We start from the raw sequence: 19,719 nt of genomic DNA, 5'->3' as shown, positions 1-19,719 counted from the left end.
ATTTCAAGAACTATAACTGACAGTATTCTTTTAGTAATATTTTTAATTAAACTTAGGACAAATCACCTGATTTCTCTCTGCCTCAATTGCCTCATCTGTAAAATGAGAGCATTGGCTACATAATTTCTAAGAAACAATTAAGCCCGAAAATTAGAACTAACATTATCAGCAATAGCAAAACAAAAAACAATTACATAATTAAAAAATAATTGCACAGTGAGACAAACGACGTTTAAATAATAATACCATCTTAGGAATATTACCATCTTGGAAAATAATCATACCATTGCTACTGCTTAAATTAGTATGTAACTTAAAAAAAATTCTGCAATCACACATATCCTTGAACCAAAAGTCCTCTACGGCATTTTACCTCTAAATTTTTCATAAAAGAGCATCAGGTGTTAAGGATAGAGTTAGCAGAAAGAATAATAATATGCATAATATACACATTCAAAGTATGTTTTCTACCTCAGTGAGCTAAACTTTATTTGGCTCCTAAAAAATCTTAGGAACAGTCAGACCAAAAAAAGACACCAAAGCATTGCTCATATCCAGCAAATACAGCATGTCCACGGCTTCATCTTTCATAGGGCTGACCCTCAAATGGAAAGGAAACAAATCAATACATATTTCCAGCTGCCTAACGTGAATAAAGTTACCCACTGAAGCCAGTTCACCAGAGAAAAACCAAGGCATTGACTGCACGAGCAATAACCCCACTTTATTCCTTTCCAACCAGAACATCACTATAAGAAACAGTCTCCCACGGGGCCCCTCTGACAGGATTCACGTGTGATGAATTCTTTCCTCACTCATTTTTTCTGATGTGTGTGCTCTGTGAAAAACTGATGTCACAATTCTTCTCCATGAGATTTCATTAACTTTATTGCTCCTTTAATTTTTTTTTAAATTCAACATGTGTTTATTGGGTATTAACATTTTTAATTTGTGGTCTTTTAGCCTACGTTTCCTATTAGCCAAATAATACATAAAAATTTTGTGGATAAATTACACATCATGATAATTTGCTAAGCGAGACGTAAAGGGGAAAATGTTTTTCTAAGATGAAAGCAAATGGGGATCTGGATGCCAGGTGGGCAGATAACTGAAGACAATGAAACCAGTAACCAGAAGAAGGTGGAGTCTAACTTAAATGTCAGGCCGGTTGCCCTGGATGGCTCTGTGTGCTCCCTGGAGGTGCGGGCGGGTGGCGAGGCATGAGCTGCTTGTTCACTTCAGTTAAAATTCAACATACACAGTGAGCATTCATTTCATGAATGTTTGCTAAAAAGTTATAAAGCATAGCAAGTATCATGCAAGTATCATCCATTTTACGAATTGTTAACCAACACGTTTTTAACAAGCAAACAGTTCACCATTAAGAAATTCCTCATTCCTAAAAAAAAAAAAAGCTAGTTTTTTTGAAATCTCATTACTTTGTACCATCATATTTCACAATATAAAACAGAGAACAGAGAACAATTTGGCCATTTATCTGAAAAGCTCGTTTTTATTAAGTCTTTGTTATACCAGAGATCTTTTATTTTCAACAGACTGTCAGTTAACTAGGGTCTTTGGGGTACGGGGTTGAGAATCTCCCTCTGCAAAAACATTTCATTTAAAACTAAAGAGCTCCACATCGTTACGTTGTGGCTCCCATTAAAGGCTCAACACGCAGAAGCTAATTAAACTGCTCTTCTCCCAGCTTTGCTTCTTATTAAGCAGCTGCTTGCTTCATCAGTCATGCCAAATCTAGGGCTAATCTAAGGAGTTTTTAAAAATTTTTCCACAGGAAACCAAGGCTTCTGGTAGGAAGCAACTGCCCCTGTTCATTCCCTGAATAAGGCAAGAAAATGGTAAAAATGGATAAAACCAAAAATGTTCATTACTGACACAGATTAAGGGCCTTTCAGAGTTTGGTGATTATTAAGCAGAGGAATGCATGGTAAACGCAGGAGAGTATTCGACCTGGTGTGCGCACCTCTCCACGTGGCTGGCAGCTGGCAGAAGGCTCAGGTGCCACCCAGGGACAGAGCAGCCAGAAGAGAAGTGGGAAATATTTCCGTGGCAGTTTACAAGGGGAGTGTCTAGACAGGAACGTTATAATACGGTAACTAGTCCATCTTGATCCACAGGAATTATGGACACCAAAGAAACTCTTCCAGAAGCTTCCTGAACACAAAGGATGTTTGTACTTTTCCCCCAGGATGGTTTCCATAAACTTTAATTCAAGTTGGTTTCTTCATAGAGAAAACCATGAAAAGGTCTGAAGGAAGGAGGCCTCTCAGCCATTAGCTGGTGAGGGCCCCTCTCCAGCAGGACACCCGGGGGCGGAGCCACCAGCAACAGCACAGCCAGGCTGATTCGGCCTCATCTTCTGCCAGCTGTTCATCCAGCACCCACCACGGGATTCTGGGACTCAGAGTACAAAGCGGGGACGTGTTTACAGGCCGGCAGGGGAGCGGAGAAACAGATCACCACCACATGAAGCGGTGCTAAGGGGGCACCTCCTGCTTCCCAGGGAATAAATATCCAGCAGAGAGGGAGGTACAAACAGCGAGGAGACACCCGAGGGCACTCAGTAAACCAGAACAGCTCCCCTCCTAGTAAAATCCCAACAAGGCGCTTTAAGGCTGAAGCCTGGGAAGGCTCATTTGCACCAGCTGACCCAGAACCACTGAGCTGGGAATACAATCATGACTCCCACATCCCCACGGCCATTATTCCCCTGTAATGCAGGGGACTCCTTAGAGAGTATGTTGGAATCACCCACGTCACTTCCAGTCACCAACACATAAACACACTAACGCTCCTTCGCGTTCTGGTACAACTTCCAGGTGAGAACCGCTGCTGTGCTGATTCGCAGTAAAAATCCTTGTCTTTAAGGGCAGCAAGGAAGGTGGATGCTGGGAAGAGCATGCTTGGCATTCCTCTTCCCATCCTGAGTCACTCCCTTTCCTAGTTTCCACATTGACTGAATATTCACTGCTCTCAAATCTCCAGTTCTCCCTCTCCTATATGACTTAAGATTTCTCCCCATTTTGCCAAAAAATGGAGGCCATCAAGCATGACCTCCTGACAATGGCAATGCTTACGACTTCCCCTCGCCTCAATCCAGAAGCTCTTCTTTGCACCCTATAGGCTCTTCAGGGGCACATGCCCACACTGTCAACGTGGCTCATGTTGTGTGCAACCAAACCCCACCATCTCCCCGTGTGCCAGTCCTGGATGGCCAGCTACCCTCTGGATGGCTCCATATGGGCATCCTGGGGACTGCGGGGCTACATGACTCACGCTGAACTTAACCCCAAACCAGTCCTCCCCCCAGGGGTCCATATCTCAGAGAAGACACCGTCATCTACAACACCTCCCTGCCTCCAACCTAGCACAGCTTAGTCATCGTGGGCTCCTTCCTATCTCTTATGCCTACAATTAAGTGTCTGCCAAACGCTGGCAGGCTGAAGGATACCAAATGAAGGACAACCTGATACCAGGACGGTTCTGACGTTCCTCACGATAGCCTTATAAAGAACACAAAGAAACGTGGCTGGACGACACAATGAGGTAAATCCAGAGTCAGCTGAAAAAGCAGAACCAGCACATCAGTCAACGATCCGAAGGAGACGTGAGAAATACCCGCTGCTGTTCTATCAGGCTCTCTCTTCGGTCTGTTTCAGTAATATTTTTACAAATATTTATATGTTTACTCAATCTGCATATAACACAGAGCTGGGAAAGATACTAGTATAATCAGTTAACAGAATCAGGCTTCAAAATCATCTTCAGAAGCTGAAATAATGGATCCCAATCAGAAAGATAAAACAGGAATAAATTCTTTAAAGGCAATACCCGCGTATAGGACTTCGCATAATAGCTGTGTAGCGTGCGCGCACACACACACGCACGCACACAGGAAACCTTAGCATTTTAATCTACACAACCCAGTGAGAAATAACAATGTAATGAAGACACTAATAATAAAAAAACAGACTTCAGAATGATTTATAATTGGATAGTGCAGAAGTACACCTCTGGGTCAAGGCATGTATCAGCCCCATTTTGCTCTGAATTAATTACATATTAAAGTATCTTTAGAGCCATGTAACTAAGATGGCGATTTTTAGAAATCGTATCATGAAGAGTTGAAGGGCTGAGTAACGTTCGCTTGGGAACAAGACTGCTCAGAGAGGACTTACGAGCATTCTTTGAACATCTAAAGAACTGTCACATGGAAAGCTAAAAGAATGAACTTGCTCTTCTTTAATCAATACGGTCCAAACGGGCAAAAATTACAGAAAAGGAATAGTTCAGCTTAATTTAAGGAAGAACCTTCTAACAATATAGAAGTGTCCGAGTACCGCATCGTGGATGCGGTGAAATGACCACGAGGAGGGTGGGTCTGCAGAAGGGGTGGGCGCTAGTCTAACCTTCAGAGCACGTGCAAAATAAGATTCTGGGATTCTGAGACTGAACTGAATTTTGGTATCTAAAAAGATAATTTTGTAATAAATACTGCATTAGCTTCCCGACAGTCTATCACCTATGTTAAAAAATCACAATCACACGTGTAAGAAAACGTCAAGCACATCCGACATGGTGGGAAGCACACGGGCTGTCACAGTCTTGGGTTTGAACCTCCGTTCCACCACTTGTTAGCTGTGTGGCGGGGACAAGTGACTTAACTTGCCTTACCTGCACCCCAGTTTCTTCATCTGTAAAAGGGAGGTAACAACAGCATTAACCTGACACGGGGAATAAACCACATCGTGCTGGCCACTTACAAGAGTCCTGGGCACATGGTGCACACTCAGTCAAGTTTCTGCTTCCACCCTCAGCCACCTCCAGCAGCAGGCAGGACGTGCAGTTTCCAGGACTGTCATCACTCCAGCCAAGGGAAACAAGACCCTCCCCTGACCCCTAGGCCCCAGGCCTCTAACTCATCCCCTTCTACATCAGTCCAACATTCAAACCGTAGGCAGCCTCACTGCAGGAGTCTATCCTCTACCACGTGACTCTCCCTCTCATGCTCCAAAGTTCCCTCCAGCCACCTGACCCAGCCCATCGCCCCCTGTGCCTCCCAAACCCGTCCATTAGGCCCCCTGGAACGGCTGCTCCATACCCAGAAAACAGTGCTCCGTCCTGCCCTCCCTTCTGCGTGCTCTGAAGACACGCCTCTTCTGCGGCCCTCCCACGCGGTGGCTGCGACATCTCTCATCCCTCAGAGTCAGGAGCGGCCCTGTAACCTCGTGCTCCTCGTGGCTCCCTTCAGGCCGCACTCCTCCCATCCTTCACCTCCTGTAAAGACCCAGGGTGCTGCGGTCTTGCTGGTCAGTTAAGCCAGCCCCCCCTCTCCTCTCTGATACCGTAGTCCAACCTCCCGAACACTCCCTCCCACTCAAAGCCTTTGGTCTTGGTTCACTTGCGTCCTCAAGCCCCGCCATCATCCTGAGTGACTTCCTGTCTGTGTAGAAGGCCCAGGTTGCCTTAGCAGTTCAGTCCTTCACCTGATGGCACCTCTTCCAGGCCACCTCCACCGCCCACAGACCTTTACTGTCCCTTGCTCATCACTTTTCGGCCTCCAAAGTAACATGGCAAGTACCCCCTTTGTTGACCCTTCCTTCAAGTGTGCTCAGTATTACGACATTCTCAAGTCCACGGATCCCAGCTTTTCCTCAGTCCACTGACCCTTTCCTCTTTTCACTCCCCTCTTTAATCAGCTTAGATCCCAGGGCCCATCGTTTCAGTAAGAGTCTTTCTAACACCCTACATTCCGTTTCCACTGCCAAGAGCCGGCAAAACTCCAGCCCCGGATGTGCCCAGCGATTTACTCGGTGCCAAGCCCTGAACAATCAGAGCACTGCTGGGAAAAGCCATGGAGCAGAGAGCTGAGTGTGAAACCGCAGAGGATCAAACAGCCTGCAACCCTGCCCCACACGCCTACCACATTGCCCTCGCCAACCCACCCTTTCACGCTCCACAATTAACTGTCCAAATTGTCCCCACTCTCTTCAAACCTCCAACCGTCTACCCCTATTCTCAACAGATAACCCCCATTCTACTTCACAAAAATTAGAAGCCGATGTATGAAAATTCTCAGCATCACATTATCAACCATTCAAACTACCTGCACCTCCACCTGCATTTTCACCCATCTGTCCTCCCATCCCTAGACAACCTCTCCAACCCGTGGACTTTGGAGACAACCTCTGGCCTTCTTGAGAAACTTTTGCTCCCTATTATCCTTTATTCTCTCCCCAACTAGATCTTTCTATTGGCTTTTAAACAGGCTCAAGTTCCCAGTCAAAAGTCAACAGACTCACCACCTCTTCATCAATCCTGTATCTCCCTTCCAGTGTGGTCTCTGGCCCTCTCTCCCTCTCCTTCACCCTCCCCCCGACCTTTAAGACAAAGTTCTAGAAAGGTTTGTCTATACTGTCATCATTTCTCATCTCTCTCACTCCTCAGCCCACTTCATTCTTGTCCCCACCCTCGTCACTCCCCTGCAGTAGCTACTGCTCAGGTCAGCAATGACTTCTCTGTGTGACCTCCATGGCACCTGACATCTCAGCCACATCGGACACTACTGACCATTTTCTCCTTGAAACACTTTCTTCCCTGCGTTTCCACACCACCACCACCACACTTCTTCCTCTGCCCGGACACTAAGTACAGAATTCCCCAGGGCTCGGGCCCGGGCCCTCTTCTCCCTACGTGTTTCCTATGTGGTTTCACCCATACCTGTGGCTTCAGTCACCATTTACACGCAGAAAAGTCCCAAGTTCAAGTCCCCACCCCAGGTCTCCCCTCTGAGCCCCTGACACGTACGGCCAGCTGCCTAGCTGTCGGCACCACACAGCATGTCAAAGGCATTTCAAACCAAGCTCAACTTCTCACCGATTACAAGAGTACTTATCTAGTGATTTTTCTGCCGTGTCAGCAGCTCTAACATGTAAAAGTGCTTAAAAAGTCTCTATTAGCAAACTGTAAATCATTTGTCAACGACACACGAATATAAAAAATGAGAAATTTACCAGACCAAACAAAAACCCTACCAAAAAATACCTGCTCCCCACTCATAATGGTTTTATTTGCATTTTCATATGGGTGGTACATTGCAACTGTCTTTCTCAGTGCTCACAAAATGTCAACGATTAACCAGAGACACAAAACCCTGTAGTAAAGAACAACTTACCACACTACCCACTTCTGACTTTCCTTCATGTAAAAACTTAAGCATCTAATCAAATGCACACCAAGCTTTCAGCTAACTGCAGTTAGTTTTTGTTTTTTATCATTGTTGTTAATTGTGTGTTGAAAAACAGGTTAGAATTACAGGCAGAAAACATTCCACCCTTTTTCGCTTCTGAGCATCAAGTTCCAAGAACCATCAGCATCAGGGTGAAAGTCGAAAGAGAGCCTTCTGCATAAAAGCCACCCTCCCGTCTGTGGTCCTCCGATCTTCGTGGTACTGCTCTTTAAAATGAAGCAAATGGGAAGAAACGAAGACTGAACCAGGAAAGGCTAAGGAACCCTCTATTAATATGATGAAGTTACACTCCCTTTCTCAGATATATGATGATACTTAAGATTTAACAGCGGGGGGATATAGCTCAAGGGGTAGAGCGCATGCTTAGCACACACAAGATCCTGGGTTCAATCCCCAGCACCACCTCTAAAAATAAATAAATAAACCTAACCACCTCCCCCCACCAAAAAAATTAATAAATACAACCCTCAAATTTTAAAAAGGAGAGAGAGAACTATTTTTAAAAGTTAAAAAAAATAAAGACTTAACAAGGAATTGCTTATTTCCATAGAAGAGGTTTCTCTATGGTTCTTCCCTGTTAAGAGACTGAGTTGTGCATAAGGGCACCCTTCATATATTCCCATTCTTTCAACACTTTCTTCTCCAAAAGCATGTGACAGAATTCAAGTTAAAGAAAAATGATTCGAACCTGCCTGTTACAGACCTTGGCAACTGACGTTGGCAATTCCCTGAAACAACTTTTTTGGATTATAGATTTTTAATGAGAACAGAGAGTAATGTATTTCAGGTTAAACATTCACACATTTCTAACTGGCCTTTATTTCCCCCATAATTCTATGTAATAATTTCAATCACAGGATGCTAGAGCAGGAAGGAGGCTGAACTCTGTTCCCTAAACTGGCTGTATGACCTACCCACTAAACATTCTACTGGACACCAGCAATTGACACAACACGGTAAACTGACTATACTTCAACTGGAAAAATAAATCACTCTGAAATTTAAAAAAAAAAAGAGTCGGGCGGAAGGTATAGCTCAAGGGGCAGAGAGCATGCTTAGCACGCACGAGGCCCTGGGTCCAATCCCCAGGTCCTCCATCAAGAAAAGGTGAATAAACAGACCTAATGATGTCCTCCCGCCTCAAAACATTTAAATAAAAAAAAATTTAAAAAGCGTCACCCACCCCCAGCAAGAAACAGCCTCACTCAAGGGACACGACCCCAGCTCACTACAAGAGTCCGAGAACGGTTCTGACAGGCAGTTCGTGTTGCTACAGGTCTCCTTGAGTTCCCTTTCCTCCCTCACAGTCCTGTCTGTCTCTTGACATCCTTTGTTCAGTGCCTTCTGGGAATGCAATCCCTGTAATTTAGTGTTTTGCAAATTTTCACATCCCAGAGCTTCCCCCCAACCCCTCCCACACCACACAGCACTGTCTCAGTACACATTCTGTTACTCCCACCAGCCGAGAAGAATCTGTCGTCTTTCTTCCTATAGTTTGTTTTCTGGGGGAGCAGGGGGCATAAGGTTTCTTGACATGTATTTTTCACACAGCCCAGCATCCCCACCAAGAGATACTGACACAGCAAGGGTGAAGGTAACCCCATCTCCTTAACCCCTCCCTGAAAATTCCTACTCGTCCAAGAAATAATTTTCCCCCTTAATTTTGCACAGCACTTGATCAATTCTCCCTTCTATAATAGGTATTTTTAATTAGAATGTTAACAAAACTTTCATTCTTATTCTCCTACGTTACATTTATTAATACTTTTTTACATGTCCTCCCGATTAACTTAAAAATTTAAAAATGAAATCCAGTATAGTCAATCTACATCATGTCAGCTTTTTTCTTTTGGTCTTATTTAAAATCCTGTATCTCATTTTACACTGACTCTCGGCTTGGGATTTGTCTTTATAATGCCTAACAAGAATGCGGCTGTGAGGGAGCTGGCAATGAAAAAGGTCTCCTTTCCCAACTCCCAACCCGCTGAAGAATTCTCCCCTTAGGAGACTTCAGGAGTTCATTCTCTAGGGTCTTAAGGCTCAGAGCACAGACGGCACATTTTATTTGCTTGATAAATGTTGCCTCTTAGCATTGTACCCCATTCAAAACTTTCATAAACAAGCCTTTGTTTTTTAAATCTATGAGTTCCAAACATAGCCACTGGATTTGGGATAAATCAGAATGCCTTAAGCCAGAAGCCAACAGCAATTAGAAGTCACACGCACAGCACCTGACACAGAAAAAGTAAGGGGTTGGAAGCTTATACAATTTTAGGGCCCATCTTTAAGGAAGTCAGCATTGCAGACATAACACACTCCTTGAGCCGCAGACAGGGTGTGAGTGAGTGAGGGGCCCTGCCACTGAAGCAGGGACCGGCTGGCACCGCATCACCTGGGGGACCCTGGAAGAGGGGTGAGGTTCTGCACTCAACCTCCACCACTTCTGATGTACTTACTTCCACACCTCTGCTCTTCCATTCCTGGAGGGATCATGGAAGGAGCCTCCTGGCTTGGGATATCTCTTGGCTTTCTGCCAAAACTGTGAAATCAAGAAAAAGCTGGACAGAGCAAGATTTTTCCAATTATGTTTTGTTCTTTCTTTTTTTTTTTTTTTTTTAAGGAATCACTGGGACATCTGCCAAGCAACCTAGGCAGTCAGAACCTAAGGAGACAGGGAGGTCCTTCTCACCTCCAAACTGCCCATCTGATTACCCCTGGGAGGTCCTCAGGACGCAGGAGGTGGCTGAGGTAGGGCTTTGCCTACCCACGTTCTCCCTCTCTTTTGCCTGCTCCCCACAGGAAACAGGAGACTGTATTGAATGGGTTGCAGGGGTTGAAGAACAATTCAGTGAATTTTTCCCACCTGTTGAGTTCTAATTCCATTCAGCTAGAGAGAGCGAGCTAGAATGCAACCCCAGGCTGTACGAGGTGTTCTTGGGCAAGAAGACTATGACCTCTTGACCTGCAGGTTCTATAAAATGGAGATGAGAAAGCCAGCGGTGCAAGACGGTTATGTGGCTTAAATGGGACAAGTTAAATTCACCTAGCACAGTGCTTGGCAGTTGCTGCCACTTGCAGTAAATCATTTAATGACCACGGATCCCTTTGTAATGTGACACTGCCACCCTATCACCCAGAGGTGGAGTCTATGTCTTTGCCCCCAGGAATCTGGGTTGGCCTGGCCACGTGCTGACAGACAGGATGCAGCAGAGGAAAGGCTGTGAAGGTCCAGGGGGTCTCAAAAGATCTTGCGGCGCCTGCTGCCCCTCTCCTGCAGCACTGCCCTGAGCCGTCCATCCGTGTAAAGGGAGCTGCCAGCCTCCTGGAGGGCGAGGCCGCGCGGAGAACTGAGGCTGCCCGCAGACAGGCCACACTCACGCCAACCACCAGCCCCGCTGCCAGCCTTCCTGCCCGGCCGACCCCCCAGCTGAATGCAGACCCATGAGTGAGCAGATAACCAGCCGAGGAACTGCCCGGCCACCCACAGAACCACAGGAAAAAAGAAATCACTGCTTTAAGTCACCAGGCTTTGGGGGTGGTTGGTTACTCAGCAGTAGTTCAAAGCACCACTCAGTAAAGGGCATCACTAATTATTACTGCCCTTGCCCAGCCGGGAAGTGCCCCAGCTGTCTCTCCGACGGCAAGTCCGAGGGAAAGGCTATCCCGTCTCTTAATCAGTGTGATCATTTCTCCTGCCTTTTAACCTTTGGCCTAAGGGCCCTGAAGCCCGTCTGCAACTATGATCTGATTGGGGAATTTGGTGGCTTAAATGAGAAGACAACCAAGGCTTGTTACTGAACTCTCTAGGTGGATTTTTATTCTGTTACCTAAGAAACACTTAAAACCCTACCTGAGGTGCTTTGGGAGTGGTCTTTCTGACCTCCTTCCGTAAGACTGCCACTGCTCCAGACTGATTGCAGCTGCATGCCTCTCCAATAAACATGGTACTTTATCTGACTCAGTACCTAGTGTGGCACAATCAGGGAGCCGAAAAACCTAAACACAGTGACACGTTTCCTCAAACTGTTTCACAGGCCAGAGAGGAGATGATGCGTGAAACAGACCAGATGCGGCTTCAGGTGACCTCAAGTTTAACATTTACTACAGACCATCAGTCCTGTAAAACACCTAAGCTCGGCTCTCAGACTTGGTAATAAAGAATTGTTCTGGGGCAGCGTTCCCGAGGCAAGATTCAAGCAGACGAGGTTACGGACGCTCAGCTCCAGGTAGCTCACGAAAGCCGAACTTTCCCCAGCTTCACGCAATCGGGTCAAGGTGCCCCAGCTTGTGGGTCTCTAATCCCAGTAACACACTCACCTTATGCAACCTATCAACAATTTTAGGCTTGGAGATGTTCTCAAGGCTTTTTGGAAAGGTGCTCTGATCCTTTCTAACTGATAGAGCTGATCAATGTGAACAATACCAAGTGTAGAGTTTTGCTCTTGTTTATTTTATTTTATGTTATGTTATGTTATTTTATCTTATCTTATCTTATCTTATCTTAAACAACCTCTGTTATGAATGCCGTCCAAAAACACCCTCACTTCTTGCTTTGTAAGTTGCAAGCTTAGGATTCTTGGGTAATTCTTAGGATTCTTCACAGAAGTTCCACTAAAATTATATACTCTGTACTGCCTTGTAGAAAAAATTGTCCAGGAATGATATCAGATTGCTGTTTTCATTGGTCACGTATCCCTCTCAGTCCTCGTGAAGCTATTTCTGGATTAAACCCATGAACTTACACCTCACCCTAGTGACCCTTCCCTGGGCAGTGCCAAGGCGTGACAGCCCCGGCTAGCCCGGAGGCACAGGAGATGAAATGGCACCGTAAAGCAAGGGCGCTAGGTTTTACTGCTTAGCCCCAGGAATGTTGCTGGGGATGCTGGTCACTGCAAATACAGCATTTTCTTGATGAAAATCCAAAGCAGAAATTTCTCTCACCTCCTCGAATCGAGAACAGATGGGCTTCTCCAATTTGGTTTTTTGGGGGACACCTTGATGCTTGCTCTGGACTGTTTGCTTCTTCTCTTTGGCTGCTGGAAAGCTGAGGGCCAGAACCTCCAGGAAGAAGGGTACTTCAAAGCACACCTCCCAGCCTCACTCACCCCTCCATCACATCCTCCTGTGACTGATTTTTATTTCTTATCCTAAGTCTACTTCATCTTGTCATGTTATGTGCATCTTTGTATGCCTCCCCTTATCATTTCTGGAACAAGGTGGAGCATAAATAAAAGAAAAGATGTTATAGTCATTGGGACGCCTAATCCCCCTACTCTAGAGAGTGAGCTCTTGCAAGCAAGGGCTGTGTGTTGCCCCCACTGTAAAATCCCTGTAGTGTTCAGGGCTGTGCTTTTACTGCGAAATGAGTATTTGGGTAATTAAATAGCAGAACATGTCCGTTTTGATAACTCTGTGTTACCTGAAACATAAAATAAGCAGTATACTAATGATTTTATCTTCTATCCTCAAAATAAATTCACATAAGTGTAAAAGGATGCATGTGCAAGTGTGTTTCCTGCAGCATCATTACTTATCAGAAGTAAGCTTAAGGTCTAACGACAGGGAAGCGGTTAAACGCGCTGGTACAGGCACGCCGTCACAAATTACACCAACACTGCAATGAACAAGAGCACAGAGAGGAACAGCCATCTCATACTACAAAGTGGGGGGAAAAGTAGGCTGCGAAATGATACTTTTTTTTCATAAATACATAGCTGGGTACATTTTGGCATTTGTAGAGGGAAAAAAAGGTCTGAAGGGCTGTACCCCCAAAACTGATAACTGAGTTTGGGGGTGAAACTGGGGAGGTGGGAGCTGGGGAAAGGGGAAGACGTGAACTTTCACTCTCTTGAATACTGACTGTTTGTAATGTTCTCTGTAATAAGCAAGTTTCTCTTTTGTAATTTAAAAATGAAAAACACTGAAGAAAACATTTAGAGACTTGAGGCTAGAAGCATTCTCAAATCCTCAAATGCCAAATGTCTTAAGGGTTTGTTCAGAGATACTAAACTGGGATACTCCAAACATGCTGCCTTTGCTCCAAGTGGCCAGGACTGCCCCCTCCAGCAACTTGGCCCTCCTCCCTGCAGACTTCCTCTTGCCCTGGATTTCTGCACAAAGCATGTAAGAAATTGATCTGTCCAGTAACACTCACACAGGTTTTTAAAATATGAAAAGGCAATGAATCTTTCTCAATCGGACATAGCTGCAGTCTTCAGAAGTCCTTAAAATAGCATGTAATAAATTATAAAGCATTTAATTTCATGATTGTCTCAATATTTTTACATGTATTAGAGCAAAACATGTTAAATTCAGCAAGACTAGTTTGGGGAATTATGTCCCTAAAATGAAACATTTTGTAAAAGGGGGTTTTTAATTTGTTCAAAAATTTTTTTATCATATGAAAATTCCTTCTTCCTCCCCTTCCACGAAATAAACACGTACCAAACAAGGAGAAGTGTTCTATGCCTTCAAAATGTACTTTTTAAAGGTTTTTAAAATCTATTTTGGAGAAAGCTAATTAACTTAACTTGACCAAGTTGATTTCTCCATGTCCCGAAAATTGCAAAGTTAAATCAAAACCAGTGTGTAAACCCATTGATGTCCAGTTATTTCTAAGGTGGCCTTGGCAGGATACGGTGGACACCAACACAGCCCAGGCTGGGGTCCAGCACGGGCTCCCAATCTGGGCTCCGTGGCGTCAGGTGGAGACAATACGTCTGCAGCTCAGAGATAACATCAGAGGAACCAGGGCTGAAAGCATTAGACAGCAGGCGGAGGAGGAGAGGTGCAGTCAAACACTGAAAATGCATCAACTAAGGTAAGAAAATCAGACAAGGCAGGAATGGGTCAAAGGAAGGCTCCAACTAGGTCAGAATGTGGATGATAACAGCAAGCAGTAACCAAGCAACCCGGCTGATCTTTGATACCCGTGTACGTTTTCCTCCAGGCTTTGTCGTATTTTGTCCACTGGTGTGGGTGTCAGGTGTTGGAGTCAGACGTTAATTACTATAAAAAGGAAATCAAAGGCCTGCAGATAGACTTTGCCCTTGATTAACTCTAGGGCATAGCTACTGGAATTAGCCCAAGGATGCTGGATGCCGCCTCACCTATTTCTCCAAGAAGCTTTTCTGGCAATCCCAAAGACTATGACTGATGGTCCCAGTTTGATTGTAGATCTTGAAATAGATGTCTGAGGAAGTCTTGATAATCTAACCCTTTCATAAAACATAATGAGAATACTTTCCCAATTCACTGTGAGGCAAGCAGCCAACTTCTTAAGGAGTTTGATCAGCAAATGGGGTTTTGAAACAACACATTCCATCCTCTTCTTCTGCACGAACTTCTCAAAGCTGGATGGGGAGACGTATGCCACCTACCCACGCACTCCGCGCCGTGGGGCCCTTTGCTCCCTAGCCAGCTGATGAAAGTGGCCTAAATCCATCAGCCAACTTATTCTGGCTCCATTTATCTTCCTATTTAACCTACAGAGAAAAATCTACTGCTTTAAAGACACTGCTTTCAAATCTCAGTTTCCTCCTTCCACACCTCCTCTTCCCTCAAAGCCTACTGTTTTGCTTTGAAGTGGACAGAACTGGTGAAGTTCTAGTTTTGCACCTGCCCATCCAGCTGCCTTTCACTAATGTGAGTCCTGCACCCATTAGACACCAAAAGGGCTTCCATGCTCCTACCTGTCCCCACCGACAGGGTCCAGGTATCTCCCGACCAATTCTCTGCTCCCCACTCTACCCCCTCCAGCATCTTCAACCCCAGTGCCCAGCCTGCTTCACGGCAGCCTGTGTTTCCCTCTATTAGACAAATGGTTTCCAAAGAGTGGACTGTGATCCATTAAGAGTTGAGTTTTTCAGAACACAGACCAGAAACAGAACGAGTAGAAATAGAAACAAAAATGGAAGCAATACACAGTAAGGGTACGTACTGTTTCATGGCAATTGTGCCAGTCATACTTACTGATGGCCTGGGTCTCAAAGTAAAAATACATTTTGTACAGTGTTGTAATCTGAAAATGTCTGAAACGAGCCTTTGTCCATCTCGTCAGCGCCTCCACCCGCCCCAGCTGCTGGGCCCGCTGTTCCGCAACTCCTTCCCCCAAGCCCCATGCAGGCTCAAGCTCTGAACAGACTGCCAGCTGTCTTCTTCATAGGCTGTTTGCACAAACCTTGGCCTTTTACAGTGACTCACAAGCTCCTCGTCATGTCGCCACAGGATTGCCTCCTCCTTGAGCAGATCAATGTTCTAAGCACAAGAAAAACTTTTGTTTGCTATCCTTTGCCCTCTTTTCAGGTCTGGGATCAGACTGCAGCACCTCCGACCGTCTCACTGTGAACAACAAACCCAGAGCAGTGCGGCTCCGTTTCTTTGTATGCTGCCTTTTATCTCCAGCGAGAAAAACCACCACCAAAGTCACTCCTGAAATACCTTAGATTCTCCTACAAAATTAACTTTCCTGATACCCTGCGTTCCTGGCGTAATACATCCAGTGCCTGACACCAGCGCCAGGTGAATATAGCTTAGCCCTCACGTTGAATTAAAATCTGTCTCCCATCCTTGAGAACAGATGGTGACGCCACCTCCATGTTGCCATCTTCCTCCTCTCACCAGGCAAATGGAAGGAGAGGAAGCACAAGGCGGCTGCAGGAGCGTGGGGGCCTCCTTCCCTCTCTCAAGGCCGAGGGCACGGGCTGTCCAGCACAAGTCCACCCCCAGCCCTGCTCTCCCTGCCCATCGCCCACGGTTCTCACCCAGACAATTCATGCATTATCTTCCTCTATTTCTGTATCTTTAGACTGTTCGGTTTACTTTTCTCAGTCAAACGGAGTATCCCACTTTTTAATTGTCCAAGAGATAGCGAAGCTAAATGAGTCTTTAATCTGTAGGATACAGGACGTTAGTTTGAGAAGAAGGGCGTGGGGAAACACTGAGGTCTGAAGGTTTCTTATGAAGTAACCTGCTCAGCGTCCTGCCTTACAAGGGAGGCCAGCTTTGAGGGAGGCACCTCCACATGGGGCCTCAGGTGGAGCACCAAGGGAGGGAGTGAACAGGTCTGAGAACTGAGGAAGAGCTGCCCTAGACCCTGAAGGGCACGAAATACTCTCAGAGGTAAAGACGGAAAGGCAGCGCACATCTAGGGCACATTCCAGAGTTCTCCTCCCGGCCCCCCTACTCCCTCTCTGCACGCATGCCCTTTTCCCATTTGCCAGTTGGGAAATGCAGGGCTCCTTTACCGCCTCTCTGGTAGGCATCTGGTTACCGGCAGGGAAGCCTGTCTGTCCCCTCCCAAGTGGCCACTTCCTCCTCCCTGACTCCTCACTGGGAATGTCTTAAACCAGACCAGCTCTGAGTTACACTTCTGAGGACTCCCTGCCCCGGAGGCCTGCATTTACCTTGCTAATCAAACGACTCTCCCTCCGATGGAGATTTCAGGAAACGAGCGCAGGGATAGGCCAGATCTTGTAACCACAGCTTAGGGTCAACGTAGAAGACTTGCTTCTTTGGAATTTACTATAAAGTTTCGGCCCCTCGACCACTGCCATTCCTAGGCACTTCCAAGTATACCACTTGAGTTGCAAAGAGCCATTATTCTTTCTGACGAGGTAAAGAAGGCTTCCAGTGGAAGGAAACAAAAGCTAACAGTGTATGTAAATAATCACGACTGACTGGGCAGCTGGGTTTGAGGCACCCAGCTCTAGACAGGTAGAACTCACGCACGATCACACGAGAATGATTCCAACTCTGGGCAAAAGGAGGTGCAGGGGTGGAGGAAAAAACACCCTCAAAATATATTACCCTCAGGATCATCTGATGGCACTGAAGGAAGGATGGCAAGTAAACTAAAATCCATCGCTCCTCAAGCATTCTTTCAAATGTTCTAATGCGGCAGGAGTTCACTCTTCTAATTTCGCTTCACCACCAAGACAAACAAGGGGGAAATTCTCTACTTCACAGGTAGCACACCTAAAAGGGCACAGGGACGCTTTAGTTTTACCGTAACTAGCTACACGAGGATGCAGCAGCATCTCACTTAAAACACACAATTCTAGGATTCATTTTTCTCAGTTCCATTTATGACTGAGCGAAGATTTTACTAAAATGAGTTTCCTCCCTACCTCACACATCAACTCCTAACATCCAAACAGACTCTTCCATCTTGTCCCCAAACTAGAATCGGATTCATTTAAACATTATCAAAGATCACTCTTCAAGGGCAATTTTAAAATTTCATATAAAAACTTGCACCACACTCACACATCTAAGAAAATACTGGCCAGCAACAGTGACCCTAAATGAGTGCTTTCACAGAGGGCGGTTTGAAAATGCTAGCATTACAGATCCCATTTCACGGCTGGGTAGACCGAGGCACTTAGTTTAATGAACTTGCTCGGGGTTACAATGGTACAGCTGGAAATAGAAACCAATTCCTCCCTCTGACTCTGCGCCCAGTCCCTCTCCCACTAGACTCTTCAGCACTCGGTGGCTAAAAATGGGACCCACTTGAGGGCTGCAAGGCTAAATAAAAGCTTCTTGTTTCATGGGGGGGGGGGGGGGACTTACCTACTTGATGCACCTGACCGTGTACTGGCCTCTAACAGGCAGGCTTGCCCTGGATGCCCGCAGCACCCACCCCTGCGAGCTGAGACCCAGGAGGCGCCGCTGGGCAGCCCCAGCAGCCCGAATGGCACAGCCCGGGAAACGCGAGTGGAACGCGGGGCGTCGGAGCGGCGCGGGGGCCGCGGGCCGGGACACCACCTGCGCCCCGAGCGGCGCCGAAGCCCGCCGGGCCGGGAGGATGCCGCGCCGGCCGTGCACACCTGCTGGAGCCCTCCGCGGAGCCCCGGGCCGCCTCCCGCGCTGCGGGCGCCCACGGCCGCGCTAGGCCGGGGGCGGGAAGCCCCGGCGCCCCAGCCCGCGGGCTGCGCACGGCGGCGCGGGAGAGCCGCGGGGCACAGCGAGCCCGCCCTCCTCCCGAAGCCTCTCCAGCGGCGTCACCTGTGCCGGGTCCCGCGGCGACTCGCGCGCGGGCGGCGGCGCGCCGGGCCGGGAGAGGGCGGCGGGTGGTTACAGGCGCCTGGTCATCCGGCCCGGCCCGAGGGCTGGCGCCGGCCGCAGCCGCCCGCGAGATGCTCGGCGGGAGCCAGGGGAGCCGCGGGCTCCGGGCCGCTGGAAGGAGCAGTCACTGAGGCTACTGCTGCCGCCGCGGCCGCCGCGCCCGCCCGGACTGCGGGCTCGGGTTACCGCAGAGCGGCTCCTTAAAGGGGCCGCGGCGCTCAGGCTCCGGCTCCCGGCGGCTCCGACCCCCGGCCAAAGTGGGCGGGTCCCCGAGGCCGGCTGCAGGGCCGACCTTCGGGTGCTGGAACTAGGGTCCCGGAAAAGGCTCAAAAGCGCGAACAGCCGAGGAGGGTTGCGGTGGGATCCTGGGAGAGCACACCTCGCCAGGGACAGCGCGTGCGGTTCCTCAGCTTTGCAAAGCAAGTAACAAAACTAGCAAGTGGGGAGAATTGTCTGAGTCCGCTTCCGCAGCGGTCAGTACCTGGGCTCGCCATGTAACCAAAATTCTTTGCAGATTATGAGTTTACATTCTGCCTTAAGTGTCCAGATTCTGCATAAATGAAGCGCATGGTTTAATCATCAAAAAGGAGGTGAAAGGGCAATTGTTGACCTTTCCTGCCACGTCCCACTTGGCCGAAGATGAGTCCCACGCTGCTTTTGCTTGGGGCTGCAGGTGCGTTCCAAACTGGGTAGCGGGCGTGTGTGGAAGAGGCAAGTTCTCTGGGAGCACCCTCCTCCGGAATCCCTGAAAAACACCCGGGAGAGTGCACCAACACCCCACCTACACCCGGAGCCCCTCAGCTGTCAAAGTGGGGAATTAGGATTTGGAATTTGGGGTGCTGGCTGAGAATTCCAAGTTGTCTAGTGCATAGAGTTTGCCATTAAACAGTAGGTATTTTGACCTGTTAAATACGGTCTCAAAAACTTCCAAGTGTTCTGGATCAACAAGATAGAATTGTTTAGAATAAAACAAAATAATTAAGACGTACACTTAGGCTGTTATGATTTGCAAAAGAATAATCACAAAGCCTTTTTAGAAAGAGGTGCGTTCTAAAGTAATTAATTTGTAAACACCACCATTAATAACGTAGGATAGTTCTTTATTTCTAAGGAATGTCTATCAGTAGAGCTAATATATTTTACCCAGTATATACATGCACACAAGCACACAGACTTTTGTTAACTAAACCTCACCGAGGCTCAGTTTCTTTATCCATAAAATGGGGATTATAATTTATAGACACCTCTGAAGTGTCTTGGCAAGTGGACCTCAGACTGACTTGGAAAAGACAAAACCCACTCCAACATACAGGGACAGAAACCAGCCCTGCAGTCCAGCAGAGAGGAAGATCTAAGCCCCCGAGTGCCTGTTCCCCTTTTCC

General features: G+C 47.1%; 1 protein-coding gene across 5 annotated transcripts in view; it reads right to left on the bottom strand.

The window, feature by feature from the left end:
- TLCD4 (TLC domain containing 4) overlaps positions 1-19,719 on the bottom strand; it is a 78,434-nt gene that overhangs the window by 38,298 nt on the left and 20,417 nt on the right. Inside the window, exon 1 of one of the 5 annotated variants that reach the window (XM_031457642.2) lies at positions 18,278-18,438. The exons of 3 other annotated variants lie outside the window; for them this stretch is intronic. The gene's annotated coding sequence lies outside the window, so the exon portion shown is untranslated. Of the gene's footprint in view, positions 1-17,842; positions 18,027-18,277; positions 18,439-19,719 lie in introns of those variants that run through there. One more of the 5 variants, XM_064488743.1, reaches the window with a different exon arrangement.

Source organism: Camelus dromedarius, chromosome 9 (genome assembly GCF_036321535.1).
Source record: "Camelus dromedarius isolate mCamDro1 chromosome 9, mCamDro1.pat, whole genome shotgun sequence".
In the NCBI taxonomy this organism is placed as follows: domain Eukaryota; kingdom Metazoa; phylum Chordata; class Mammalia; order Artiodactyla; family Camelidae; genus Camelus; species Camelus dromedarius.
The sequence above is the reverse complement of the archived record's forward strand: the minus strand, read 5'-3'. Positions and strand labels throughout refer to the sequence as shown.